The sequence below is a fragment of the Brassica napus genome, unplaced genomic scaffold (assembly GCF_020379485.1).
Source record: "Brassica napus cultivar Da-Ae unplaced genomic scaffold, Da-Ae ScsIHWf_226;HRSCAF=390, whole genome shotgun sequence".
Lineage (NCBI taxonomy): Eukaryota > Viridiplantae > Streptophyta > Magnoliopsida > Brassicales > Brassicaceae > Brassica > Brassica napus.
Window position 1 is genome coordinate 9,221 of NW_026015664.1, and position 19,089 is coordinate 28,309.

A 19,089-nucleotide genomic window follows, 5' to 3' on the forward strand; every position below is an offset into this window, starting at 1 on the left:
TATTTTATATGCAGCATATTGATGCTTGGATTAATGTGTTGGGGAAGAGGTACCACGCTAACCAACAACATTTCAGGAGCGAGAGAATGTGCTTCGTTGAACATCTCTTTGCTCATCAATGGAGATTCAACTTCAAGTATTTAAAGGACTCGGAACCCGATCAGAACGGTTTAGGAAGAAGACTCCCTGGTGGGGCGTGGAACTATTATGCAGGCACTATACCATCATTTTGCCAATCGAACAAGGTTTGGGGGACGGATATTGATGATATCTATGCGCCAGTGAGCTACAAAGACAATCATTGGATTGCAATGTGGATATCGATCCTAAGAGGCACATAGTCGTCTTTGACAGCATTTGTTCCAGTATCTCCCCAGAAGAACTCGATGTGGTAATGGAGCCATTTCTCCACATGGTCCCTTATCTGCTTGTTGTGTGCGCTTCCTCAGACGAACAACGTGCCCAATACAGCCTGGAGCCATTCACATTTGAGAGACCGGACAATATACCTCCGACCCGAGCTGGTGATTGTGGCGTGTACACTCTAAAGTACATTGAATGTCATGCTCTTGGGATAGAGTTTACTAAAAAAGAATTTGCTAAGGCCAACAGGAAGACTATGAGGGATAAGATGGCGGTGGATATATTTCAAGAGCTTCCGGACGCGCATGAGTTCGTAAACAAGGACAATGATGCCAACCTGGGTGCGTATGAGGGGTGATAAACAGGCTACATTAGATTATTTTGTATGATATATTAGGATGATGTGTGTATTTGAACTTGATCCCTATTTTGTAACCTATTTTCTGCGCAGAAGACTTACAGTTACGTCGTCTGGAATGTTGGACGACTTTACTATAAGTAGTCTGGAAAGTCTTCTGTGCAGTGACCTTTTGTAACCTTTCGGATAATATAAAGGGCAAGACCTTCTTAAATTTGTTTGGTAGTGCAATTTGACAAAGAAGTAGACACAAATAAGTTCATAACATAAGTTTTTAATACATAGACTAAACACTGGACGACTAACTGGACGACCTCCTGGACGACTTACTTGAAGGTCTTCGGGAGGAAAAAACCCTGGACGACTTACTTGAAGGTCTTCTGGACGACTTACTTGAAGGTATTCTGGAGGACAAAACACTGGACGACTAACTTGAAGGTCTTCTGGAAGGAAAAACCCTGGACGACCTTCCGGACGACTTACGTGAAGGTCTTCTAGAAGACTAAACACTCGACGACTAACTTGAAGGTCTTCTCGAAGGAAACACCCTGGACGACTAACTGGATGACCTTCTGGACGACTTACGTGAATGTCTTCTGGAAGACTAGACACTGGACGACTAACTTGAAGGTCTTCTGAAAGATAAACGGGTAAGTCGTCTAAGATAAATGGATTAGTTTTGAATTTGACCCAATTGTGTTAGATATTTCACTTTTCCTGGACGACTTACTATTAAGTCGTCTCTGAGTAAACAAAAATTTCAATATTTTATTAAAGCAAGACGACTTATTTGTAAGTCTTATCAGGTTAGTTTGCAATTCGAAAAAGAAACTTAAACATTTAATTTTACCCAGACAACTTACCTGAAAGTCGTCCAGGTAAACGACGTACGAAAAAGTCGTCCGAGATAAGCAAGGTTTGACCAGAATCTAGGAAATAAATCTGGACGACTTTGCTTATCCTGGACGACTTTCAATTAAGTCGTCTTACGTGATGACTTCCGCATAAGTCGTCTGGAAAAAGTTAAATATTTAAGTTTTATTTTCCAATTGCAGAAGTAACCTGAGACGACTTACAGATAAGTCGTCTCGCTTTAATAAAATATTATAATATTTTTTTCCGGAGACGACTTACTGGTAAGTCGTCCAGGAAAAGTCAAATATCTGACACAATTGGGTCAAATGCAAAACTAACCCGTTTACCAGTAAGTCGTCTAGGGTATTCTCTAGATTTTTTTAACAAACAAAGATGACGACTTACAAGTAAGTCATCGGTTTCTTCACGTCGTCTGGACTTACATGTAAGTCGTCTGTTTTAATTTCTTCACCAGACGACTGAAATGTAAGTCTTCTAAACCCTAAACATAACCCCTAAACTTAATTAATTAACTAAACACTTCAATTAATTAATTAAACTTCAAAAGTGTTTACTATACACAAAAATAAACACGTATAGGTAAAAATTTAATTTTTCAAAAAAACATTAAAGCTTTCCAAAATCTAACCCTAAGAATACATACAATACTACAGCATATGTTTCCAAACCCTAGACCAAAAAATATTATGATTCACACTACCTACACTCATCTATGTTGAAAACAATTCAATTTTGTTATAATTTAATTTATATCAGTTAAAATTGTTTATAATTACATGATTTTAACTTTTTCACTACAAGAAAACAGCTTGTTTCATACAGACGATTTTCGTCGAAAATCCGTCAAAACAGCTCGGTTCTAACTCGTCGGAAAAAAAAATTTCGTCGGAATTTTGTCGGATTTTCCGACGCATTTCCGACGGATAAATTTTCGACAAAATTCTGACGGATAAATTTCTGACAAAATTCTGACGGATAAATTTCTGACGAAATTCCGACGGATAAATTTCTGACAAAATTCTGACGGATAAATTTCTGACAAAATTCCGACGGATAAGTTTCTGACGAAATTCCGACGGATAAATTCCGACAAACGATATCCGTCGGAAATTTTGTAAACTATTTAAAAAAAAATAAAATAAAAATTATGTTAAATATAATATTTTACTGAATTACTTAAAAATAAAATTTAAAAATCATTTATAATAAATATTTTTAATTCTTTATATATAAATAAAATAAAATTTAAATTTAGGAAAACGTTTTTGTAATATAATTATTTTAACATCGTTTATAATAAATTTTATTATAATTTTTTTTAAATAAAATGTTTATAAATTGAAAATATTTATAGATAACGAAAAAACGTTTTAAGAAATTTTTTTAAAAAATTTTTAATTGTTGAACCCATTTCCTAAAAATTGAAAAATATTTTAATTAAATCTAAAAAAACACAAAAGCCTTTTATAGATTGAAAAGTTCTAAAAAAAGTGAAATTTGTTTTGATAAACTTTTGAAACCAGAAAATGTTTTATAAATTGTAATAAACTTAAAAACTTTTTATAAAAACTTAATTATTTTTTATAAAAAGTGTAAAAAGTTTTATAAAATCAAAAGAATGTTTTAAAACAACAACAATAATAAAAACTTGAAAATTATATGTATATTTACACAAAACATTCAAAAATTATAAAAATTACAAAATGTTTTAAAATTTTGAAAAGCATTTTATAAAATAATAAAAACTTTTAAATTTCACAAGTCAACAAATTAAATAAACAAACCACAAAATCATAATCAAAACCTATCTAAACCACAACCTAACAACAAAATCTAACATATAATTCATAAAATTCTTCATCCTAACATAAATCCAACATTTTAAACCTAAAATTCACAATTTCACAATCAAAAAGTAACATAAGTCAAATGAGAAAAGGAAAGAGATGACTTACATAATTTGTTAAGTAGATTTGAGGAGTTTAAGACTTAGAATCGCCGGTATAGAGAGAGAAAATCTGAGAGAATTTGTGTGTGTTTAGAGAGAGAGGAGAAATGGGGAAGAAGAAGGGGTTTACGCTTTTATATTAAAAACTTCTGACGGAAAGTGTTCGTCGGAAATCCGTCGGAAGTTTTTATTTTGGTTCTTCGCGAAAATTAGGCGGGTTTTTTCCCGGGCAAATTTCATTTTCCGACTAATTTCCGACGAATATACCATTGTCGTCGGAAATTCGTCGGTATATATCTTTTTCGTCGGAAATTCGTCAGAACTATATTTGTCGGATATTCGTCATAAATTCGTCAGAAATTTCCTACAAATTTCCGATGAATTACGTATTGGGGGTTTGGAACATAGAAAAAATAGAACGATAATAGCCATTTATAATAAATTGATGACTTTTAAGGGTTTAAAATCTTCATAATGTTTAAAAACACTTGAAAAAACACAAATTAAAGATTATAAGATCGATCAACAGAAAGTATGTGCTCAAGTTTTAACGACAAAGATTAGGTATCCGTCGATGCATCATTCGCAAGAGTATATATATATATATATATATATATATATAGCTTAAATAATTGAAGTATTATTAACCCACATCATATTTATCACTTAATATATCCGGCTTAACATTTATTTAGAATATTTCACATCTAAAACTCAAGTTCGTCGGAAATTCGTCGGAAATTTGTGACGCATATCCTACGAATGTTATGCAATCCGTCGGAAACTTGTGACGAATATCCTACGAATGTGATGCAATCCGTCGGAAATTCGTCGGAAATTTCCTAGGAATAGGTTCGTCAAAATTCGTCGGAAAAGTTTGACGAATTTTCTACGGAATTTTTTCATTTCGTCGGAATTTTTTCTTATCAAAATATTTTTTTTAATTTATAAATTATTTTTAAGATAAGTTACACCAGAAGACTTACTTTGAAGTCGTCCAGACGACTTCCAATATCTCAGATGACTTACCTGGGCTATATTCGTAAAAATAGTATCTGGTTTTTTTTTTTTTTGTCACAAGGGGTTATGCTGTAATTTTACAAGGCTTTTAGGTTAGTTTTGTATTTAATTCAAGTTTGAGTATAGGTTTGGGGTTAAAATCAAGTTGTGGGTTAGTTTTGGTAGATTCTCTTAATTTATATTACTTAAAACTGTTTATAATTACATGATATTAATTTTTTACTTGTCAAATTATTTTTTAAAAAATTTAAAAATTATTTTTAAGATCAACTACACCATAAGACTTTCCTGGAAGTCGCCTAGACGACTTACAATATCTCAGAAGACTCAGACGACTTTCCGGGACTATATTCGTAAAAATGAGTTCTGTTTTTTTGTTTGGTCATAAGAGGCTAGCTGTAATTTCACAAGGCTTTTAAGTTGGTTTTGCATTTGATTCAAGTTTGGGTATAGTTTTGTATTTAAAATCAAGTTTTGAATTATATTTTGGTAAATCTTCTTTCTATCATTGGCTTTTGTTAGTGACTTTTTTATAAAATAAACAAACTATAGTCTTTTGTATTCAAAGAAAAATTCAAACTCTTTACATGTATAACGACTTGTGTAAACAAAAAGCCTGTAACTACGCCTGTAATTCAAAGCCTGTATACGAATTAATCAAGTGTCTTTTTTTTATACTTTTGAGAACTTAGTATACACAGATCTTTACATACTTTGTAAAGTCAAAAACGGAAAAAAAAAAAGAAAAGAAAGAATTAGTGTTCAAAACTAAAAGAGAAGAACAATGTGTTCATTAGTGTCCAGGTCCTCTCTTGCTCGGCCCAGACGCCAATCGGAAAGTCAAGCTCCTCATCAAACGAATCCTCGAGCTGTTCGCGGCAACAGCAGGCGAGATCAAGTTAAAGGCACCGCCGTCGACGGCGGCCGTTTGATTACAGCCGTTAGTCTGCTCTTTTCGTAGGGCTCGGCAATCAACTCCCGAAATAATCGAGGACATCTCCACTGAAAAGATGATGAATAACACAATCAGAATCTTTTTCTCCATATTGATCTTTTACTTCACTTCAGAATCTTTTTCTCTAAGAATGTTGGCTTTGTGAAACGAGTTGTTGTGTTATGAGATGAAGGGCTAGTGTGTATGTATTTATAGTTGTGTACGTGTAGCAAAGGGCATTTACTGACCAGGAATTAGATAATAGACTAATTGCATTTGGACTAATTAGTATATATAATATAAGTATTCTTTATGGACATTGAATATTTCAGATTTCATGTTTTTAAAATGAGTATTACATAATTCTCCAACCTACTTGTCTTGGCTAGGAGATGTTGTTGGACTTTTGACATACGGAAAATAAATATAACGAATTTCATAATAGTAACAAAGAAAAAATCGAGAAAATTACAAAACGTTGTAAAAAGTTGAATTTTATTTGTAGTTGTGTCTAATGTGAAGAGACAAAATGTTGTTGAACGAAAGAAACTAACAAAGAAGCGTTGAATATAAAGTATTAGGAGGGTGTGGTCTTGAGTTGTCACTTTTTGACTTTTATCCGACGTCGGTTTTTTTGCTATTACGGTGAAGCCGCGTTCGTCTGGAGGGGTAAAAGGGTAATTAAAGCGAGTCCCTTGTTTCTTTTATGCGCTGTCTAGAGATGACATGGCACCGTCTAACCTAGTGTCACATGCCACTCGTTAACGTGGTTTCCAATCTTTGTGCTCTTCCATCTTGTTTCTCCATCCGTCTGAGCTTACCACTTTTTCCTAAAAAAATATATTTCAAATATAAACTTAAACCACAGTTTTTTTTCTTAACAATGAACGACTATTTTATTATTCAAATTTGAGTCGGTCTGAATAACCAGATCAAAATAAAACAACAAGTAAAACAAACCTCACTAAAAGGATCTTGCAGTAAAGAGTCAGAAATTCCATTTTGTGCTCTTCGAATATAAGATATCTTGAAGTCCAGAAAGCATATATGTTGCAAAACTTAACCAAACATGATGAACTCAGGTTGGCTCAAGGAGAAGCTTCTATGGAGTTTCAGGATCGGGAACCAGCACCGTCTACTGCAGATGCCGAACAAGACGATCACGGACTTTGATTACAGTGTCAAGAGACTCCGGTTCCTCCCCGATGCCCAGCTCCTCCGCGATCTTCCGGCCATTCCGCGCAGACCTCCCAGACTGCGTCGAGCCAGAGCTACACAGGGACCAACAAAGGCACCTCTTCTTGACTTCCCAAACATACCATACATCCCTATGCGCGACCAGTGAGACTTTTAGAGGGTAGTTGTTGATGCTCTTCGTGCCATATGGTCTAGAGTTTCTTGCACGAGCAGGAGGACCATCAGAGCTTACTCACCAGCAGCAGCAGGACGCTCTAGGCAGCGCAGAGACCCCTCATCCGAGAGCGACGACGACGCGACCAGCGAGGACACCGACTAGTCCTCCCATTTCGATCTCTTTCCCTTATGCACTTGTTTCTTTGTTTTTCGAACTTGTAGGATTTATATTTTAGACATATCTATGCTTTGTGTTTGAGACTGGTTATTTATTTCTTATGTTTAGAGTGTCTAACACATCTAACCAAACTGACAGATCATATGAGTTAGATTCCAGACATGACGCAAAATTTTCTGTTCTACGCCGTCGATCGATACGGAGAGGATGGTATCGATCGATGTGCGGGACAGAGAGGTACGGCACTTTACTTTAACATCTCAAACATCTAGCTTTGCTTATCACCACCTTTGGACACTTTACACCGAGACAGTGTAATTTAAGTCTGGGGGAGGTAGTACTAATACCATCTTCTTGAGTTTTGTCAAAATCTTTTCAAAAACAATTTTATTGAGTCAAGAAGGGGACTACGAACTTATGATTTTTATTTAAATTAATGTCTAACCACTTTTTAGCACCATTCAAGATTTACTGATTGCAGATAGTACTAAGATGCTAAAGTGGACCAACTTGTCAACTATACACACTTGCCTTGACTGTTTGAAGGAACCAAAGCTGACCTCCAACACTAACCTGACACTACTGCTTGTCTTGGGGCTTGGTATACATGGAATCGGATTCTTCAAACAAATCTGGAAAGTAAAGCCTTATGTAGATTTATTTATCACAATTTTCTCTCTCTATTTCGACCCTAGAGTAGCTTTACATAAGGCTTTATCTGGAAGGTAAAGCCTTATGTAGATTTATTTATCACAATTTTCTCTTTCTATTTTGACCCTAGAGTAGCTTTACATAAAGCCTTATGTAGGCTTTATCTAAACATAGTTATCTAAAAAAAATTGAAATTTATCATTTAAATAGGACTTAGGATCTAGTTAGGTGGAATCTGAACAGGACTTGGTGGCTACAACCATTAAGGCTTGCTTCATAAGGATTCCAACAAAAAGAATTCGAACGGGACTTGGTGGCGGCAATCATCAAGGTTCGATTCAATATAATGTGCTTTTGTGATTAGGACTTCTTAGATGTGGATTGCAATATTGTAGAGGTGATGATTCTAAGTTTTAAATCATGTGAGTACTTGCTGTTTTCAAACCTCTTTCAAAGAGACTGCATGTTTGTTTTACCCACTTTTAGCCATGGTCTATAAGTGTTTTAATATATATCTACTACTATATATAGTCTATTTAGAATATTTATAGGTTCATGTACGTTCTGGAGAAATATGGTAATTTTGAAATCTTTTGAGGTGCAGAACTGCGCAGACGTGTCAGATGTCTAGCTATGGATGGAGACCTTCCTACCGTTAGATTGATCCCATCGTTTGGCAAAATATGGGGCTTTGAGTTAGCTTTCCAATGCCACCAGTTTGAGGTCAATCAGAATCCTGTAGCAGATGTTATGTATGTTTTACTGAAGAGTTGTCATTCGCGAGAGGAAGCTGTTGAGAAGAGAAACGTATGTCGATCGATGCAGAAGTCATGATATCGATCGATATGGATGCCAGAATGCGGGCAAAACATATTCTATGACTGACTGAAGCCCAGCAGCAACCATAAATTACCAGAATACCCTTGGACGACCAGAAATCCTATTTATGTGTGTTTCTAAGCCATTATTGATGGCTAAGCTTTATTTTATTCATAGTTCTAGGTTATGAGAGAACGGAGGAACTCCTTCAGAGTCCTCTTGGAACTCTATTGTTTTGGTTTTATTTATATTTTATGTTATTCATATATTCATTTATGATTTCTGTGAGAAACATCATGCATGAGTAGATCCACCTGCTAGGTTTAGGATTTCTAGGGTTTTGAATGAATTTCTGAATTATATGATTGTTAAGGTACATAAAGATCTCTACATCAGGATAGCTTGTAATACTAGGATCTAGAGTAGTTGGATAACCATGAGGGTGTGACTAATTTTTTGAACCTAGAATCATAGGACAATTGAGAGGCACGAGAGTGCAATCAATTAACGGAACCCGAATCCTGCTGGATTAGATACCTAGGCGCATACGAGAGTTGGTCTAGGAATCTAGTTGAACATAATCGATCAGATCGATAACGCTTGCCTAAGGCATTGTCCATCGACGCTTAAACCATAGCATCGATCGACACTCAATCCGTAGCATCGATCGACACTCAATCCATAGCACCGATCGACGCTCGATCAGTGTTAACATGCAAGAGCTGAAACACTGAACTTAGTCAATAGATTAGACTCGCAGCGAGAGATGGTTGTATTTTGCATTAGATATCGAGTTCTAGAATCAATACTTAGCATCTATAATTTAGAGTTCTAATAACCTGAATGAAACCCTAAGTCTAGTAACCATCCTTCCATCAAACAACTCTTTGCCAATCTGAACAATGTCTTGTTCAACTTGTTTCCTTTTTACTTCTTTGCATATCTCTATTTACTGCTTTAAACCTATTAGCCTAGCTTAATCAAACTGATTAGATTTAATTGGTTCCCTAACTCCCTGTGAATTCGATCCCTAAGTACTACAACTCGACCTCTTATTTGACAGAGTATAAATCACTCCTTAGGGTAATTTGAGTGATATCACCAATGGAAAAGGACAGGTCCACATAACCGAGCTTCCCTGCCTAGATGAACTACCAAATGCACCATTATATCGAAGAAACTTGGAGGAATAAACCTCTCAAACGTGCATAGAATTTCCACAATTTCTGTTTCCATAATCTCAATTTTCTCTCTATCAATAATTCGCTGACAAAGGTGATGGAAGAAAGCACACATGCGTCCCATGGCTATCCTAACACCTTTAGGTAATAGCCATGTAATAAAGAACCATTGGAGATCAGACTGAAGAGATCTACTTCTGGACAAATACAAAGTTAAAAGAGCATCAGTTGATACCTCTAATCGCAACCGGAAGAAGCTATTGCATCAACACATGGTAATCATGTGATTTCATTCCTGATATCTTACATTCCTCCATCTTCACACACCTTGATATATTTGAGCAGTAACCATCCGGACAACGAAATTCAGATAGACGCTTGCAGAATATTTTCTTCTCTTTGCTAGACAAAGACCAAGGCGCTGAAAGAAGGTAAGTTCTTTTCCCACGGGGTTGAGGATGTAAATCCTTCCTAATGCCAAGCAGTTCAAGATCTTTTCGAGCGTTAAGTCCATCTTTTGATTTTCCACAATGCAGCAACGTTGCGATAAGGCTTGCAGCAATATTTCTTTCGACATGCATCACGTCTAAATTGTGTTTACCCGGGAGTTCCTATACAAAAAAACACACATAAGAGTGTCACCGAAAGCTAGAGATAGAACATTTATGGAAAAAGTTGACAGATAACTATATAAGAAACATACCTCCCAATAAGGCAACTTGAAAAAGATTGACCGCTTCGTCCATCTAGATAGCTCCTCCTCATCTACTTCTTCTTCCTCTTCCACTGATTCACTGGATTCATCATCCGACTCTGATCCAACAGGCTCTATAATCTTCCTCTTGCTTCCAGTTACTTTCACATTTCCAAAATCATTCTTGTAATTTCTGAGTATTTGGCTTATGTTATGACCACTCAGAATCCTACCCTTTTTCCATGCTCGTCTTTCCCATCAAACCATGATTTCTTTCCACGACAAGCATGTCTCAGAGGTAGACCTTTCCAATGGGACATATATATGTGCTTCCTGCAATTAGTTAGCCACATACTATCTTTGTTTTTCCCACACACAGGACATCCCATTTTGCCCGTTACCTTACACCCTGCAAGATTTCCATACGCAGGAAAATCCTGAATGGTCCAGAGAAGCATTGCTCTTAACTTGAAAGTGGTGTGACTGAATGCATCATACGTGACCTCTCCTTGCTCCCACAGATGGTTTAGCTCCTCTATAAGTGGTTCTAAGTACACATCAATATTTTTCTAGGTTGGGTTGGACCAGAAATCAGCAATGACAACATGATGTTCTCCTCCTTCATACACTTCTCAGGTGACATGTTGTAATTCACTAGCAAAACCGGCCAAGCACTGTAGTTCACATTCTTCATGTTAAAAGGATTGAACCCATCAGTGGACAGTCCAAGCCTAAGATTCCTTTCTTCAGCAGCAAATAACGGGTATTTGTCATTCATTTGATGCAAAGTAACAGAATCTACTCGATGTCTGCTTTTTCCATAAGTGCTCTTGTTACTAAAATGCAACCTTAAGTCCTTCGTAATTTCCTCTGACCTGAACATCCTCTTCAGATGTGGAATTATCGGAAAATATCTCAGAACTTTCTGTGGAATACCTTTCTTCACATCACATGTGCGCATGTTAATCTTCCATCTTGAAGCATTGCATTTCGGACAGTTGTCTAGCTTCTCAAACTCCTTTCTGAACAGACAGCAGTTGTTTACACAAGCGTGTATCTTCTAATAGCCCATGTCAAAAGATTTCAGAAACCTTTTCACTTCGTAGAAGGATGTGTGCCAGACATTCTCCTCGGGTAGCATATGTGGCAAAATCTCCAGCAAAAGATCAAACTTCTATCAGACCAACCACTATGTGTCTTTATCCTAAAGAGTGAAACTATCGCCGACAGCTTGCTGTGGTTAGCACAACTTGGATACATAGATGTGTCTGCATCTGCTAGCTTTGCAAGAAACTCATCTTCTTCCTTATCTTCACCTTCAGCAACCTCACTTAGATCACACTGCCTAATAAATCTTCATCAAGAAACTCACACTACAAGAAAAAAGACTTTTATTAGCGGATGAAAAACGTTATCTAACGATATGATAGCGGTTTATGAAGCGCTGTATCATCGCCTGTCATAGTAGGTCAGACACATTAGATAGCGGTTTTTTGCACTGCTATCTTATTGTTATATATTATAGCGTTTTTGTGTATGCAATTAAATATTTTTTATAACGTTTCTTTTTCGTTATTATTATTATCTTATTAAACAATAAATAAAAATTTTAAAAATATATATCGAAATAGCAATTTATAAATTAATTTTGATTTATAATTAAAATTAATTTATTAATTAAAATTGTATTACAAAAACGAAACCCAAAATTAAAAAGAAGCCTAAACCCAAATTAAAAAATAAACCTAAATCTAATCTTCTCAGCCGCATGTGTTGTCTTCTCCCATCCACCTCGCCGCACCCTCTTCTTCCTTTTGTGTCTTTGTCATCTCTCTTTCTCCACCTCTCTTCTTCTTCTTGCTCGGCTTCACCTCCACCACCACCGCTAGCTTCCTTTGCCATCTTAAGAATCAAATGAAAGTCTCAGAACAGAACACGTGATTCACTAATCAAATCCGAGGATACATCTTAAAAGAACAATCCAAACTTCACCTGGGTAATCCTGACATTGGCTTTCCAAAAAAAAAAAGGAATCATAATTGACATGGATAAACAGATCTGAAAACCCTAAAAATCAATACCCGAAATTAAGAAAACACAGATGATGAGAGAGAGAGTCACAACAATCGAACCTGCTTCAGGAGTTTTAAAACGTAACCGGACAAGAGGATGAGCACTGCGATGATGCGAGGGCTTTGCTTTGACAAAACTTCATCACCACCTCAAACTCTTCACGCCTCCTCTCTCCGCTGCCGTTTCAGAAATCACCCTCGCTACTAAGCACCACCATGCTCCCTCCGAGTTCGAGACCGGTGACGACAGCGACAAACTCAAACCGGTGCCGTCGTCTCTTCTTCAATGGTGGTCCAACAACCAGTTGATTCGCCTTCATTGGGTTCATCGTCGATGTTGTTGCTGAAGAAAGAAAAATAAAAAATTCGTATAGGAGAAGATAAGCGAGAAAGAGAAAGAGAAAGACTAAATTGTGGCCTTTGGATTACGTTGCATCAATGGCTAAGAACCATGATCTTTGAGAAAAAAAAATATTAACCAATGACAGAGAAGGTTGGAGATAGACAAAAGAATAATTTCATCCCTTAGATTAGAATCAATCAATGGTCATAAAAAGAAGCAATAAAATTGTTTTTAGATTTCTTTTTAATTGTTTTATAAATTGCCTAAATGTAAAGATTATATATGGTAATTTAACATATGAAATATAAATTTTGATTAGATTTTTGTGGTTATATGATTTTCAAAAACTGCATAATGGGGTTTTTATAATTAGTTTGTGTAAAGTGTTTTATGTTATGATTTTAGGGTTAATATTTTTGAAAGTACAAGGGTTATAGTTACTATATAAGGATTTGTGATTAAGATTTAGATTTAAAATTTGTTAGATTAATAAAATTTTAGATTTGAAATTTATATGTATTGGATGTATGGTTTATATATGTTTCATGTTAGGATTTAGGGTATAGAGTTTGATTGAGGAATTAAGGTTTGTGTGTTTGGAAGTTATATATTAAATTAAAAAGAATAAATTTGAGTTAAAATTCAAGATTTGAAGTTATAGTATGAGAATATAAGATTTTTAAGGTTTATACTTGGAGTTTAGGATTTAAAACTTGTTTAGGGTTTAGGGATTAGATAAACCAAACATAGCATTTTAATTATTTTGCTATTAAACATCCGATATCATAACGTTTCCAAATATACTACTCTATCATAGCGTTTCAAAATATACAAACGCTATCTAAAACTAATGGGTATGTCAACTATAGCAGAAAGACAAAAAACGCTATCCTCTACTGCTATCAAAGCCAATATTTCTTGTAGTGTCAGATGCTTGGTATAACCCTAAAATCTCTTTGTTCCTCTCACTTGCATTGTTTCTACAGTCAGCCCCTGATATTACTTCTCCATGATGATACCGATCCTCCCGCAGCTTGTAACTCAAATCCATTCCCCTAGTTACTAGGTAATCAACAACAACATTGGCTGAGTGATGATCTACATTGCGACAGTCTATGCATGGGCAAATGATCAACTCAGACTCTGCTAAATCTGCACCAACACACCTCACAAACTCCCACGCACCTCTCTCATAATGAAGATCAGCTCTTTGGTTAAGACACATGAAAGCATAATTTAGACTTTTTAATCACACAAAAAACACAAAAAACAGTAACTATAATATATATTGTATTTCCTTACCTGTTTAGATGAACCGATGACTTTTCGACCATTTTTATGTTCTAAGTTTCTAACTGATAACCAACAAAATAAAAAAAAATCCATAAGAGTATGTCAAACACCAAACACACACATTGTCATTCACATAAGAACCAATAAACAATCAACTATTCAATCGTCAAACAATCAGATACTAAAACTCACACAATCAACACACAATATAAAAATGGTCGAAAAAGAATCACCTCAATAAGATTCTTCAGATTTCAACTCGACTTCACTCCAAAAATGAACAATCAAAAGCTCAAACCTGCAAATCAAAAGAGAACAAACAAGAACCACAAATCAAATCGTACAAGCCCCCAAAAAAATCAAACTTCAGTCGTCACGATATCAATCGGAAACAGATTTGATTATTTCTAACCTGACTTGTCTCCTCCTAATCTTCGTGTCTCAAATACTAATCAGAGAAATCGAAATTGTAACAGCTGAAAGCAATCAAAGAAATTAATCTCAGAAATTAGAGAAATCGAAAAAATGAATCTAGGGTTAATACAGACAAAATCGAAACTTGGTTTCGCCTGCAATCTGACCGCCGGCGACGGCAACAGCACCGGCAGGAAGATCTTCGTGAAATTTTGGAGAGATGGAGGCTTCCAACTTTTGGAAATTTCGGAGAGATGGTATCGATGAGAAGGAGAGGAGGAAAAGACCAAAAATAAACAAAGTCCTTTACACTTTACCGCTATTAATGTATTTTTATTCATTTTATTTCCCGGGTTAATGAAATTTTTTACTAGCAAATAAATAACGCTACGAAAAAGTCGGGTTTCAGATTTAACAACTTTTAGAAACACTTCGTGAATTCGTGCTACCGTGAACTACTACCAATACACATATTTCTTGTAGTGCAACAAACGAAAACTGAGATATTGGACTTAATCAGTAGAATTGATTCACTGCGGAAGTTGGATACCTTGTGCATTAGACTTGAATTCTAGGATTGACCACCTAAGTGTTTTATATCACTATAATCATGATTACGTGAAACCCTAGATCTATTTCTTTCTCGTATTGTTTACAACCTCAAAAGCAATCAACTGAACAATTGCTTGTTCATCATGTTTACATTATTTACTGCTTTTAAGTTGTTTGCCTAGCTTAATCACAACTGCTTTAAATCTATTGTGTGCCCTAACTCATTATCGATTCGACCTTTATGTACTACAACTGAACATTTTATTTCATAGAGTAAAAGTCACTTTTAAGGTAATTTGAGTGATATCACGTTTGTTGGGTACCTTTATGGGAAGAAGGTATGAAGTTATATGATTCGGAAACAAACAATTTTTTTCGTGTCACGTGATTGTATTTTGAGAAGATGAGTTCCCTTTCTCTGTGGCTACACCTGATAAGGTATCTGGTCCTAATGTTGTTGAAAGATTCTATGGTGAAGGCATCTATTACTTTATCCCACAGGGGGAGTACTGACATCACCCCATCTATTACGTTATCCCACAGTCAACCCATTTAATTGAGGTGGTGAAATCAAAAATGTAAATCAAATATAAAATTGTGAAATCAGTCTTAAAAGATCAAGGATTTATAGTAGAACTTTCGATGTAGTAACAATCTATAGAATAAAATTGGAAAATTATGTTTTATATATGTTGCGAGTAGCGAGGCGGGTACTCTCTCTGCCAAAAAAAAAAAAAAATGAACCTAACCCTTATCTAAACTCAAAAGGGCAAAAACTTCTCCATATATGTATTTGGAGATAGCAATCATGGATCTAGACCGCGGACCTGGTCCGTAAAGAACTGTCGCGGTACCGTATTGGGACAATGTTTTCTAGGTCTGTAAATTTGCGGGCCTTGTGGAACGGGTTTTTGCGGGACTGGATCTTTTGCGGGATGGGCCGAAACGGGTCATGCGGAATATATGGACCCACATTTTTTTCCATTTCTTATTTTAAGGAAAAAAAACGAGAAATATAGCGAGAAGAAAGTGATTCTTGTGACTTTTCGCCCATAAAACATAAGGAGTTCCGCAATGATGATTCGAGCTCCGGTGATGATGATTGGAGCTCCGGCGATGACGACTCCAGCTCCAGCGATGACGATTCGAACTCTGGTGTTGTTTTAATTTGGTTTTAATTTTTTATTATACACAACTATGAATTGCTTTATTACAATGTAGTATTTTTTGTTTAAGTTGATTGGTTTTGTTTTCATTACTGTGAATTAGTGTTTTCTTAAATAAATTTGGTTACAGTGGTGTTGTGTAGGAGAAAAGTTAGTTGTATATCACGTCAGTTATATAATTTGGCAAAGTGATTCACGAATTTTTTTGCAATCCAAATAATTAAAAAGAAAGATGATTTGATGAAGAAATACAACATTTAAGCCAATTTATTACAAAGATAACAACTCAATCAGATTCAAACTCAACAAAAGCTTATGCTGATAACAAAAGAAGGTTTTTAACTCAAGAACGTAAGAACAAACGGAGCTTTGTGGCATTGATTTTGATAAGGATTTAATATAGCTTTATAAGGTCTCTTCAACTCTCTTATACAACTATTCTACTTGAACATTCATGAAAGAAGCTGTAGCAGACAGTTTGATAAAGAGGCGTCTCCTGGGATGGCCCGCGAAGACCTATATATTTTGCGGTACGGGTTTGGACCGGCATTTTGAAAACCGTAGTCTGCGGGGAACAGGTCCGCTGTAACTCGCCACGATACGGGTAAACCCTGTTTGACATCATGTGTCCTCAAAATAGTAACTGAAGATGTCAAAACTCCACGTGGCACTCCTCCAGCAGATAAAACGCAACGGGGGAGTATCAGCGAAATCCTCTCCGGAGTACCGCCAAAACAGTAGACTTTTTCTGCTCTTCAGTCATATCTTAAGCCCTATAAATAAAGAAATCACATCCAAACCAGAAACACATAAATCAGAAACGAATAAAAGAAAACGATTTTTTCTTATAGAAATGAGAATCATTGAAGAGAGAAGAAGCTTATTGGTTCCAATAGTGATGGTGTTGTTCTTCTTCAACACTTGCCATCTTCAGGTTATGAGTTGCCCCATGCAAACGACGAACTGTACAGATCAAGACAGAAAATTATTAGAGTTTCCGTTGAATTTGGAGTATCTTGAAGCTGAGTTTTTCTTGTTCGGAGCATTAGGGTTGGTCTAGATACGGTCGCACCAAGTTTAACGATGGGAGGGCCAAGTCCTATTGGAGCTCAGATAGCTAATCTCGATCGTTTGACAAGAGATATTGTTTTGCAATTTGCTTGGCAAGAGGTTGGCCACTTGAGGTAAAATGTTTATTTGGCTTCATAGTGTGTATAGACTTTGGTGTTGTGATCATGTGTGATTCTTGTCAATCAATATTTAACTAATTATAGGTATTAGGCAGGTAAAATGTTTTTTTTTCTTCTAATAATATATATAAGTAAAAATTAAAAAATCACAGGGCCATCAAGAAAACGGTGAAAGGATTTGCAAGGCCGCTTCTTGATTTAAGTAAAAAATCATTTGCGAAAGTTATGGATGATGCATTCGGACGAAAATTTGTGCCACCATTTGATCCTTATGCCAATTCTTACAATTACCTCATTGCTTCATATTTGGTCCCTTATGTTGGTCTCACCGGCTACGTTGGCGCAAACCCGAAACTGCATTGTCCCGCGTCAAGGAAGGTAACAAAACTAAACTACTCTCTTCTAGCGGTAAATATAATCTCATCTTCTAACCAGAAATTTAGGGTTTCTATGTAAATTTTTTTTTATTGCGAAAAGATGAAATTTCAGTTTCTAACATCATGCATTACGTTTCATCACATCAATATAGATAGTTTTGAATTTCATTAATTTGTGTAGATAATAACGCTGGTAAAGTCTTTTTGACAAAGCATAAAGCTCGTAAAATTCATTGATGTCTAAAGTCTCATGAAATGATTTTTTTTTTTATAATATTTTATATATTCAAAATCTTCAATGGAAAGAAATGAGCACCATGGTTACAAGTAGTGATGAGTTTTTTATTTTATCAATTATTTTCAGATGAAAATTTTGAAAACTTTCGCATTATATATATATATAGACTATATATATATATTGTATATATTAAGGTTTAATTACTCAAACATTGTACAGTTAGTAGCCGGACTTGTGGGAGGTAGAATCAGGCCAGGACGCGGTGGTGATAAGAAACAATGTTATATGCCAGGGCTCAACACATAGTCCATCCTTTGGTGTCTCGGTTGCAGCTTTCACGGATAGGATATCTGATCTAAGGAACAAATTGGGAAAAAGGGGTGTGAAAGACGAGGGGTTGGTTGTGCATAAAGCCATGGGTGCTGAGGAAAATGTGGCTGGGAATGTATTGGTTGGTGATAAGATGTCGCTTGCGTTTGATCGCACTCCGGAGAAATTCTACGGATTGTGTATGGAAGTGGAAATGAGAGTGTCCCCGTGGATTTACCCTAAAGGAGCTGATGGAGAAATTGCTAAATCTTATTTAGATTAATATGGTGTTGTTGGAAATGAGGTTTAGCTTTAGCTGGAGTTTAATTTCCTTTGTAGTTGTTAGGCTTTTGGGTTTTTTAGGGACTTGAGCAATAATTTTTCGTATTTATGTAATAATGATACGAGGGATGAATTTTCGCATTAAACAATTTAATAAGTAACAAAACGGTTGCTCTCTCTCTCTCTCTCTCTCTCTCTCTCATCTCTCTCTCTCTCTCTCTCTCTCTCTCTCTCTCTCTCTCTCTCTCTCTCTCTCTCTCTCTCTCTCTCTCTCTAAATTTTATAACATTTAACTAGAAGCTCCAAACTTCACATCGTAATTTGGTGGCCGGCAGATTATCACCGTCGGTCACATAATGTCTTTTTTTTTTATAGCTAGTTTCGACTATGATTTGGATCCATTTCCCTCTCCATTTCATTTCGTGAGAATATGAACAATGAGTAAAACAATACGACTGATTGAACCATACTTTGGTAA

General features: G+C 35.7%; 1 pseudogene; it reads left to right on the forward strand.

The window, feature by feature from the left end:
- Positions 1-17,007: 17,007 nt before the first annotated feature.
- Positions 17,008-18,612, forward strand: LOC125600441 (annotated as a pseudogene).
- The last annotated feature ends 477 nt before the right edge of the window (positions 18,613-19,089 follow it).